Below are 12,064 nucleotides of genomic sequence, written 5' to 3'. Positions count from 1 at the left end.
TCCCCCTCCCTCCCACTCTCTATCAGTCCCTCCTCTCTCTCTCTGAGATACAGTATGTGATGTGTGGGAGCAGGAGTGTGCATATTTACTTTAGAGATAGGTGTTAAATTTCACCTTTACTTGTTAGTAAACACAAGCCATGTACTTATCAGATACTTTATTACCGGCTGACATAATACATCTGTCTTCTTTAAGAGAAGGGAGAAGTGATGGGTTGTGAGAAGAGAGGGTGTCTTTAGGGATAGTAGAGATCTATTTAGGATGTGTTTGCTAAGATTAAACACGAAGGTGAGAATCAGACATACCTGAGTGGTCATGTTACTCACTGTGCCGAGGAGAGGTAGGAGAAACTATGATGCCACACGTACGCACACACACACACATATGCACACACACTTTTTTTWAAATATTGTAAAAGAAGATCCAAACTGGTGACCTAGTCTAGAGCATCTGAGCTGGTTGAACAACACATGCAAGCACTTCCAGCTGCAGACATTTGATGCATTTACATGCAAATGATTTTACATTTGACCCAAACTTATGACCGAACGTTATGTGGGGAATAGCTCCAGTGGGGAATCATTTGAGCTGAGTCGGAGCAGAGGCTACTAAGTGAATCATTATTTTAGTAATTAATCACAGCAGAAGAGGTCCGTGGGGCTCTGTAATGTGGTGAACCATCACAGCTGGAACCGCTGTTTTAGGCTCCCAACTCATGAAGCTTAATTAACTAGGCTTTAGCCAAGTACAGCAGGCCTCACAGAGCTTCAAGTCAAAGGAGTTACAAAAACAAAAGGCATCATAAGGTTTCCAGTTAAACGAACAAAAGTTGAATCCAAAGTTTCATTTTTTCTACAGGAATCCAATTAGAAAACTACTGAGGTCAAACAATTGTCTTTACTGGTTGTGGTCCACTTAGTTCTACCCTCGGCCCTGAGTTATTTTAACGAGACATCATTTACCTGAGGTGATTTGACACAGTACATGGTATCTCTCTCTGTTTTTGAAGGAGAACAGCGGTGTGTGGCGGAGGGAGTGGAGTGGGGGATGGATGATGATATCGTTAGCAGGGTAATTATTAGGTCATATGGTCTTTATGAGGGATATCAGAGCCCAGGCACGATCCCCTTCACACAACTGGGTCTGATCCAAATACATGAATTAGCCGAAAGTGTTGAATTCAAGAAAAATATATAAAAGGTTAAGCCTATCTGCTATCCTACTGGACTGATTATTAGTGTTCACTATTTCATGTAAATAATATCTTTAATCACTCGTTGTTGGTCATTAATGAGGACACTGTCAAGGAAAAATAACTGATGGTGTAATTTTAGACTAAGTCCTCGAAACAAAAGGATAATTAAGGTAAAATAAAATAATAAATAATAAAAGGTAAAAATAACGTTTTTATGCTGCAAATGAAAGAAACATGAACATAAAACTTTCACTTGTCATGTTGGATATTTTAATAGCCTCTAATTGTCCACGCCACATCTAAGACTAATGAAGACATAACAGTGGGTAGTACCGGTGCTGAGGGTGCTGCAACACCCCCTGATAAATTCCCACCAAATTAGTTCACTAAGCCTTTATTACTCCTGTATGAGCGGAGAAAAATACTCGTCAGACAATCTGTAGTTTCACAGTGTGTACAGTGCCTTGAAAAAGTATTCATCCCCCTTGGCGTTTTTCCTATTTTGTTGCGTTACAACCTGTAATTTAAATTGATTTTTATTTGGATTTCATGTAATGGACMTACACAAAATAGTCMAAATTGGTGAAGTGAAATGAAATGACTTGCTTCAAAAATATCAAATAAAATGTAATAAATGGAAAGAGTGCATATGTATTCACCCCTCTGCTATGAAGCCCCTAAATAAGATCTGGTGCAACCAATCACCTTCAGAAGTCACATAATTAGTTAAACATAGTCTACCTGTGTGCAATCTAAGTGTCACATGATCTATCACATGATCTCAGTATATATACACCTGTTCTGAAAGGACCCAGAGTCTACAACACCACTAAGCAAGGGGCGCCACCAAGAAAGCGGCACCATGAAGACCAAGGAGCTCTCCAAACAGGTCAGGGACAAAGTTGTGGAGAAGTACAGATCAGGGTTGGGTTATAAAAAAATATCAGAAACTTTGAACACGGAGCACCATTCAATCCATGAGAAAAAAATGTTAAGAATATGGCACCACAACAGACCTGCCAAGAGAGGGCCGCCCACCAAAACTCATGGACCAGGCAAGGAGGGCATTAATCAGAGAGGCAACAAAGAGACCAAAGATAACCCTGAAGGAGCTGCAAAGCTCCACAGCGGAGATTGGAGTATCTGTCCATAGGACCGCAAAAATAAGCAAACACGTTTGGTGTTCACCAAAAGGCAAGTAGGGAGACTACCCAACCATATGGAAGAAGGTACTCTGGTCGAAAGAGACAAAAATTTAGATTTTTGGCCATCAAGGAAAATGCTATGTCTGGGGCAAACCCAACACCTCTCATCACCCACGAGAACACCATCCCTACARTGAAGCATGGTGGTGGCAGCATCATACTGTGAGGATGTTTTTCATCGGCAGGGACTGGGAAGCTGGTCAGAATTGAAGGAATGATGGATGGCGCTAAATACAGAGAAATTCTTGAGGGAAACCTGTTTCAGTTTTACAGAGATTTGAGAGGTTCACCTTCCAGCAGGACAATGACCCTAAGCATACTGCTAAAGCAACACTCGAATGGCTTATTTAAATGTCTTGGAATGAATGTCTTGGAATGGCCTAGTCAAAGCCCAGACCTCAATCCAATTGAGAATCTGTACACCAGCGGAACCCATCCAACTTGAAGGAGCTGGAGCAGTTTTGCCTTGAAGAAKGGGCAAAAATCCCAATGGTTAGATGTGCCAAGTTTATAGAGACATMCYCGAAGAGACTTGCAGCTGTAATTGCTGCAAATGGTAGCTCTACAAAGTATTGACTTCTGGGGGGTGAACGTTATGCACACTCGAGTTTTCAATTTTTTTGTCTTATTTCTTGTTTGTTAAAAAATAAATAATTGCATCTTCAAAGTGGTAGGCATGTTGTGTAATACAAATGATACAACCCCCCAAAAATCAATTTTAATTCCAGGTTGTAAACCAACAAAATATGAAAAATGCCAAGGCGGTGAATACTTTCGCAAGCCACTGTATGTGTGTGCGTGCATTTGTGCTTTATTGTGTGTGTGTGTATTTGTGTTCATTTATGCATGTGTGTGTGTACATGTGTTTGTGTGTGTCTCACAGTATGTGCTTTATCATCCAGTCCCTCCACCGAGTTAGTTATTGTAGCTGCTAAATGCACCATTAAGCAGAGCTGAGTATGTCCCAGCACCTGTAAAAGGCTGTTAGACATGACCAACGTGCATAACTGGTGTTCAATACTCATTTCAATCTCACCAAAGACATTGTACAGCCAAAAAACACTCGCTATATGAACACAGACATACACACACACACACACACACACACACACACACACACACAACCACACCACCACACACACACCACACAACACACACACCACACCACACACACACACACACACCACACACACCCACACACACACACACACACACACACACACACACACACACACCACAGAAACAATAAGGTCATCACAAGATTAGGATCATGTGTCACTCAGAGGATAGAGGACGCTTACAGCAGTTGACGTGACCATCCTCTCAACTCTCCACAGAGCCAGCAGACAAAAGCCCTGGGTTATAGGATTAGGACACAAACAAAACACGTTATTCAACTCACTCACACAACATTCCTAAAGGCTAAACAGCCGCCTTGTGCTGTTGGTGGCTGTGTCTATGTATGTGTAAATGGTGTGTCGTGCTTGCAATGCGATGTGTGTGTGTTTCACCACTTTTTATCTAGTCAATCTGGTCTATTAGGCAAAAAACAAATCTCATCATATCAATGATGAATGTAGACAGAACACAGCAGAAGACCATCCTAACTGCTTTCTGGGCACTAGTTGTATCACTCATAACTGTCACATGGCGAGCTGATGTGATGGACACATGACAGCAGAAACATCCAACCCCTTGCAGCTAACCAGAGGGAGGACAGTGTTTGATCATGTCTGTCTCTTAGAACATCCAGCCCCTGCAGTACCAGAGAGGGAGAGAGGGCTTGATTGCATGTCTGTCTCTAGAAACATCCAGCCTCCTGCAGTACAAGAGGAGAGAGGGCTATGCATGTCTGTCTCTTAGAAACATCCAGCCCCTGCAGTACCAGAGAGGAGAGAGGCTTGATGCATGTTCTGTCTCTAGAAACATCCAGCCCCCTGCAGTACCAGAGAGGAGAGAGGGCTTGATGCATGTCTGTCTCTTAGAAACATCCAGCCCCTTGCAGTACCAGAGAGGAGAGAGGGCTGATGCATGTCTGTCTCTTAAAACATCCAGCCCCCCTGCAGCCAGAGAGGAGAGAGGCTTGATGCATGTCTGTCTCTTAGAAACATCCAGCCCCCTGCAGTACCAGAGAGGAGAGAGGGCTTGATGCATGTCTGTCTTTAGAAACATCCAGCCCCTGCAGTCCAGAGAGGAGAGAGGGCTTGATGCATGTCTGTCTCTTGAAACATTCCAGCCCCTGCAGTACCAGAGAGGAGAGAGGCTTGATGCATGTCTGTCTCTTAGAAACATCCAGCCCCCCTGCAGTACCAGAGAGGAGAGAGGGCTAGATGCATGTCTGTCTCTTACAAACATCCAGCCCCCTGCAGTACCAGAGAGGAGAGAGGGCTAGATGCATGTCTGTCTCTTACAAACATCCAGCCCCCTGCAGTATCAGAGAGGAGAGAGGGCTAGATGCATGTCTGTCTCTTAGAAACATCAAGCCCCCTGCAGTACCAGAGAGGAGAGAGGGCTAGATGCATGTCTGTCTCTTAAATTTGAAGGAGACTTTTACTGCTGCTTCCAGCCCCACTGCAGTTAAACTTCACACCCTTTAAGCACATGTTTTGAAACAGCGGCATGCCCTCAGTGTTTTGACTGACAGGCCCTCTGGTAGACACCAAACATTAGATGTGGAATGGAGTAGGTATGGGGGTCTCAGTTGGTTTAGTCCAACCGAGTCTTTCTCAGGGGGGTGTTTCTGTTCTGTCAGCCCTGGATCCTGACATGGGACATTTCTTCTCTTTCTTTCTGTCTTTATTTTTTCTTTCTTTCCCCCCTCACTCTCTCTCTCTCTCTCCCTCCCCCACTCCCGCTCAGTCTACTAAGATGGACGAGGATTGTCAAGCCAATTAGGACACCGTGACATCACTGGGTCCCTGGAGCCATGGTGAGATGCATTCCTTCCTGGCCTTGGGATTCTGTTTGACTGGTAAATGGAACATGAACATATGAATGTATGAATTTTTGAATTTTTTTAAAGAAACTTGAACATTCATATGTGACAAGTATGGTTTATTAACAAAGTGAATTTCCATTGACATCTATTCATTATAACACTGCCAAACAACACAAATAACCAAAGACATGATTTATCCACACATAAAACCCACATTCTGGATGAATAGAATAGTATGTATGAATGAATGGTAACTGATTAAGTGGGTAGTGGTCAAAGCCATTGGCTGGGCAGTGGAAGGTCATACGTCGTGACTCTGTGAGATGATTCATGGAGAGCTGACCTGGTGTAACCATGAATCCATGTTGGACACGGCCGATCGGCCAATCAGACTGAACACAATCACTTCAAAGGTTCTAGTCAGGCAGCGATCCATCAGAGTCAGGGCACAGGAAAGCCAATGAAACATCCGGACAGGTTTCTGGCTCTGAGAGATCTATCAAAAGAGAAATCTACATTTTTCAGTATTTCTCACTATGCATATCCTCTAGGTCAGGTATTCCCATGTACGCACAATGCCGTCGGGGGTACGCCAAATAAAAATGTGATTAAAAAATACATAAAAATACATTCAAACAGGCTACATTCAAATACATTTTCCAACAGGCTATACATTGGGGTGAGGGTTTTTTTCTCACCTGAGTAGCCTCGTTTCACTGCCCAAAATAAAATTAAACCATCTAGTGTTCAGCGAAATAACAACACAATTGTCAAATACAGCTAGCCTTGTCAAATAATTAACATCCAGTCACATTAACCATTACTCTCTCGTGGGAATTCCACTAACGGTCCTTATGTAGCCAAAACATAGCTGCTGCTCATTCCGTTTCCTTGAAAAAGTATAAATGGTTAAAAAAAAGTAAGGCCCTCGTCCATAGAGACACATACCAGCTCTATGGTAGTACTGCTACTACCAGTAGTACTACACCTGCACCTGTCGACAACACAAGTTGTTCTGCTTCCACGAGCACATCCAATGCTAGCATCATTAATTCTACATTTGTTGTTAGCCCAGCTAGCATGGACACTGACAGTTGTGAATCTGATTCAGCTGAAGAGCTACTGCCCTCTTACCCGGGAAAGCACCGAACAACAGACAGGGATGTTGGACCATCGAAGAGGTGCAAATATGATGAGAACTATATTGATTTGGAGTTCATTTATATTGGGAGTAGTGCCTTTCCTCAGCCACAGTGTGTTATATGTGCAAAATAACTATCTCACAACTCAATGAAACCTTCACTCTAGCGCAGACATATAGAAACAAAACATGCCAATTTTAAAAATAAGCCATGGGAGTTTTTTGAGCGAAAATTAAGACGACTTTGAGTAGTAAGACATGTATAAAATCAACAGATACCATTGATAAGAATGGGCTAGAAGCGTCTTATATGGTGAGCTACCGAGTGGCTAGGAAAGGCAAGCCCCATACTATTGTGGACTTAATTCTTTCGGCTGCCTCGGATATGGCTGGGACAATTCTGGGGGAAAAGGCCCAAAAAACTATTCAGACAATGTCTTCATCAAACAACACTGTTTCACGGCGCCTCAGTGACATGGCAGGAGATTACAATTACTGCTTCGCATACAAGCCAGTGAATTCTATGCGTTACAGCTGGATGAGTCAACAGATGTGGCAGGCCTTGCACAGCTCCTGGTATATGTCTGTTACGTTTATGGGGGGTAAATTAAGGAAGACATCCTCTTCTGCAAATCACTGGAAACAAGGACAACAGGAGAGGATATTTTTAAAGTTCTGGACAGCTTTGTGACATCAAATGGACTTTGGTGGTCAAGATGTGTTGGTATCCGTACTGATGGTGCAAAAGCCATGACAGGGAGACATAGTGGAGTGGTAACACTTGTACAAGCAGTTGCTCCCGACGCCACTTGGGTACACTGCAGCATCCACCGAGAGGCTCTTGCTGTTTTCTTTACTGACCATCATTTTCACTTGTCTGACTGCTTGCATGATAACGAGTTACTCACACGACTGGCCATCTGGGTGATGTTTTTTCTCACCTAAATGATCTGAGTCTAGGATTACAGGGACTCTCCGCAACTATATTCAATGTGCGGGACAAAATTGAGGCTATGATTAAGAAGTTGGAGCGCTTCTCTGTCTGCATTAACAAGGACAACAGGTCTTTCCATCATTGTATGATTTTTTTTGTGTGCAAATGAACTCAAGCTCAAATGTATGATACAGCGAAGCACCTGAGTGAGTTGGGTGCGCAATTATGCAGGTACTTTCCCGAAACGGATGACACAAACAGCTGGTTTTGTTATCCCTTTCTTTTTAAATCATTTTTTACCCCTTTTTCTCCCCAATTTCGTGGTATCCAATTGGTAGTTACAGTCTTGTCTCATCACTGCAACTCCCGTATGGATTCGGGAGAGGCGAAGGTCGAGAGCAATGATTCATCTGAAACACAACCCAACCAAGCCATACTGCTTCTTGACACAATGCCCACTTAACCTGGAAGCCAGCCACACCAATGTGTCGGAGGAAACACCGTACACCTGGTGTCCATGTCAGCGTGCACTGCGCCCGGCCCGCCACAGGAGTCGCTAGTGTGCAATGGGACAAGGACATCCCTGCCGGCCAAACCCTCCCCTAACCCGGACGACTCTGGGCCAATTGTGCGCCACCCCATGGGTTTCCCAGTCACAGCCTGCTGCGACAGAGCCTGGACTCAAACCCAGAATCTCTAGTGGCACAACTAGTACTGTGATGCAGTGCCTTAGACCACTGCGCSACTTGGGAGGCCCTCGTTATCCCTTTCATGCCCTGCCCCCAGCCCACTTACCGATATCTGAACATGAGAGCCTCATCGAAATTGCAACAAGCAGTTTTGTGAAAATGTTATTTAATCAGAAGCCACTGCCACTGCCTTGGCAAATCGCGCTGTTAAGACACTGATGCCCTTTGCAACCACGTACCTATGTGAGAGTGGATTCTCGGCCCTCACTAGCATGAAAACTAAATACAGGCACAGACTGTGTGTGGGAAATGATTTAAGACTGAGACGTTCTCCAATACAASCCAACATTGCGGTGTTATGTGCATCATTCCAAGCACACCCTTCTCATTAACCTGTRGTGAGTTATTCACAATTTTCGATGAACAAATAAAGTTTTATATGTAAGATTGCTAAATAAAGAACAAAATGATATATTATTATTATTATATTATTATTTGTGCACTGGTCCTATAAGAGCTCTTTGTCACTTCCCACGAGCCGGGTTGTGACAAAAACAACATTTGAGAGTTCGCTGACCCTGGTGCTAGAGGGGGTACGCAGCTGGAGGTTGAATGTTTGAAGGGGTGCGGGACTATAAAAAGTTTGGGAACCACTGCTCTAGGTCATGTATTATATTTGTTTCTGATTGTTCCAGTTGGGAAATGTCATTAACATTTTAACAAGTATTTTTTTAGTTAATACTTGTGAATTTCTGTACTATAAAAAAAAGTGCTACCCAGTTGTCTATATAAATACATTTTAGGTAGATTTACCCAGATTTACAGGTAGAACAGGTTAATCAAATATCAAATGAGGATTYTGCTATCACCCCTTCACTCTGCCACATTAACATCACTGTCAGAAAGGAGACATTGCTCATCAAAATCAGTGAACTGCAATCATAGAAATCACAGGATTCTATATATAATTATAAGACTACAATGCTCTGTTTACCCATCTAAAGAAACAGGGCTGTCTTCTCATACAGCCACATCTTTCCCCACACTGAAATGTACCCTTCACACATCACCGTCAATGCTTCCGATAGTTTGCAAATATCAATGACAGCGTTAGATTGAGAATGACATCGTACAGTCAAAACACATAGCGGGAAAAAGTGATCTGTTTATCACCTTTCACCAGACAAAGACAATGAAGCAATGAGTTTATCCATATTTGGACACTGGCGGAAAGCAGCCTCCAATCTTGGAAATCCACCTCAGTCACTTGGCAGCGTTGCCATGGAAACCCTAGTCTCGGCACTAGCTAGCTGGATCCCGTTGCTGATGATGGCACCACAYGATCTGATGGGTGCATCGCTAGGCTTTCTGCTAACTGCCTGCTGCTGTATATATTCTACCATATGGCATGGCATGTCTTTGCTGCTCAATAACATACATTAGTCTGTTCAATAGAGGAGAATGAGCCAATGAAGAGGGAAACATAATTTTGTATGGTGGTGTTTTCACAGTTTGAATGTTGATTCGTGTAGATCTAGCTCTAGGTTCCCTGTCTGTGTCTCTGAGGACCCTTGGCCCTTTGGCCTCTTAGCAAAGGGCCCGAAAGACAGACAGACACGCGAAGGGCCATGTTGGGGAGAGAGAGACCCTAAGCTGTCTGTCCAACCTGCACGGTGGAAAATGGAACGCGTGACTCATCAGACCAAACAGGGGATTAGCTGGTAATGATCTGGCTAATGGTTTTGAAATTGTAATTATCTGCCCTGTGCTGCTACGCTTGTGTCGGATCTGGGTGGTAGAGACAGAGAGGAGAGAGAGAGGGGAGTGGGGGATGGGGTGGGAGAGAGAGAGAGAAAGAGAGAGAGAGAGAGAGAAAGAGAGAGAGAGAGAGAGAGAGAGAGAGAGAGAAGGGGTAGAACAGAAAGAAAATGTAGCACATTTGAAGCAGACAAATAAATACCTATTACAATCACTGCTACTTTGCACTTATACTCTCAGGTGTCTCTCCGTCTGTCGTCTCTAGTGGGGAGTTTTTTTKTCCAATCAAGAGCATTTGCAGTCCAAGCGCATCATGTAATTTAGGAGAGGATCATGGGTAAAGATATTGCACTGGCTGGGTAAAAAGTGTATTCGTGGTGCAAACATGGACATTTGTCCTAATCGGAGATTACAGTATCTGATGAAACCCTCTTAAACCACATTCTCTTTAAGCAACAATGTCTTATGCTATAGGCTTTTACCTGGGAAAATACCTAAAAACAGAACCCAACTGCTCCTTTAGGCCTACACCAAATCAAGTCATCTGCTTTAGCTAAGCCTGACTGAATATTGTCAGAATGTTCATGTTAAGAACAAGATGTTCGTGACAAAAAGGAAAAGGATTTCATAACAGCTAGTCAACCATAGTGTCCTGTCACTGTGAGTATCTACTGCCACCTACAGAACACCTTACAGAACAGTGTACCAGCAGAGAGACTCAGGCTCATGGTTACACTGCCACCTACAGAACACCTTACAGAACATTGTACAGCAGAGAGACTTCAGGCTCATGGTTGCACTGCTACCTACAGAACACCTTACAGAACAGTGTACCAGCAGAGAGACTCAGGCTCATGGTTGCACTGCCACCTACAGAACACCTTACAGAACATTGTACCAGGAGAGAGACTCAGGCTCATGGTTGCACTGCACCCTACAGAACACCTTACAGAACAGTGTACCAGCAGAGAGACTCAGGCTCATGGTTGCACTGCCACCTACAGAACACCTTACAGAACAGTGTACCAGCAGAGAGACTCAGGCTCATGGTTGCACTGCCACCTACAGAACACCTTACAGAACAGTGTACCAGCAGAAGAGACTCAGGCTCAAGGTTGCACTGCCACCTACAGAACACCTTACAGAACAGTGTACCAGCAGAGAGACTCAGGCTCAAGGTTGCACTGCACCTACAGAACACCTTACAGAACAGTGTACCAGCGAGAGACTCAGGCTCATGGTTGCACTGCCACCTACAGAACACTTACAGAACAGTGTACCAGCAGAGAGACTCAGGCTCAAGGTTGCACCTGCCACCTACAGAACACCTTACAGAACAGTGTACCAGCAGAGAGACTCAGGCTCATGGTTACACTGCCACCTACAGAACAGTGTACAGCAGACAGACTCAGGCTCATGGTTGCACTGCACCTACAGAACACCTTACAGAACAGTGTACCAGCAGAGAGACTCAGGCTCATGGTTGCACTGCCACCTACAGAACACCTTACAGAACAGTGTACCGCAGAGAGACTCAGGCTCATGGTTGCACTGCCACCTACAGAACACCTTACAGAACAGTGTACCAGCAGAGAGACTCAGGCTCATGGTTGCACTGCCACTACGAACACCTTACAGAACATTGTACCAACAGAGAGACTCAGGCTTATGGTTGCACTGCCACCTACAGAACACCTTACAGAACAGTGTACCAGCAGAGAGACTCAGGCTCATGGTTGCACTGCCACCTACAAAGAACACCTTACAGAACAGTGTACCAGCAGAGAGACTCAGGCTCATGGTTGCACTGCCACCTCAGAACACCTTACAGAACAGTGTACCGGCAGAGAGACTCAGGCTATGGTGTGCCACTGCCACCTTTTGGATTACTATGGCCATACTTTTAATATTAGCCAACTACCATTCCACTAATAAAAAAGTATGCACAGCGTAACTATTTGCTACACTTCTTACCCAAAATGAACAGTCTATTAACTATATACTAAAATGTATTAACTATATAAAACCTGACAAAAGGCACAGCAAGCTTGCATGTGTTTGCGTGTGTGTGTGTGTGTGTGTGTGTGTGTGAGAAGTTGGTTTCGGTTGGCTTGGCCGAGTCTGTCTGTTACCCATCCCATGTCCGTCCTTCCTGAACTCCTGCTGTGTCCAGGTGTTGCTCTCGTCAGCACAAGCTTCCCTCC

This window comes from Salvelinus sp. IW2-2015, linkage group LG6.1 (genome assembly GCF_002910315.2).
Source record: "Salvelinus sp. IW2-2015 linkage group LG6.1, ASM291031v2, whole genome shotgun sequence".
Classification (NCBI taxonomy): domain Eukaryota; kingdom Metazoa; phylum Chordata; class Actinopteri; order Salmoniformes; family Salmonidae; genus Salvelinus; species Salvelinus sp. IW2-2015.
The sequence above is the reverse complement of the archived record's forward strand: the minus strand, read 5'-3'. Positions refer to the sequence as shown.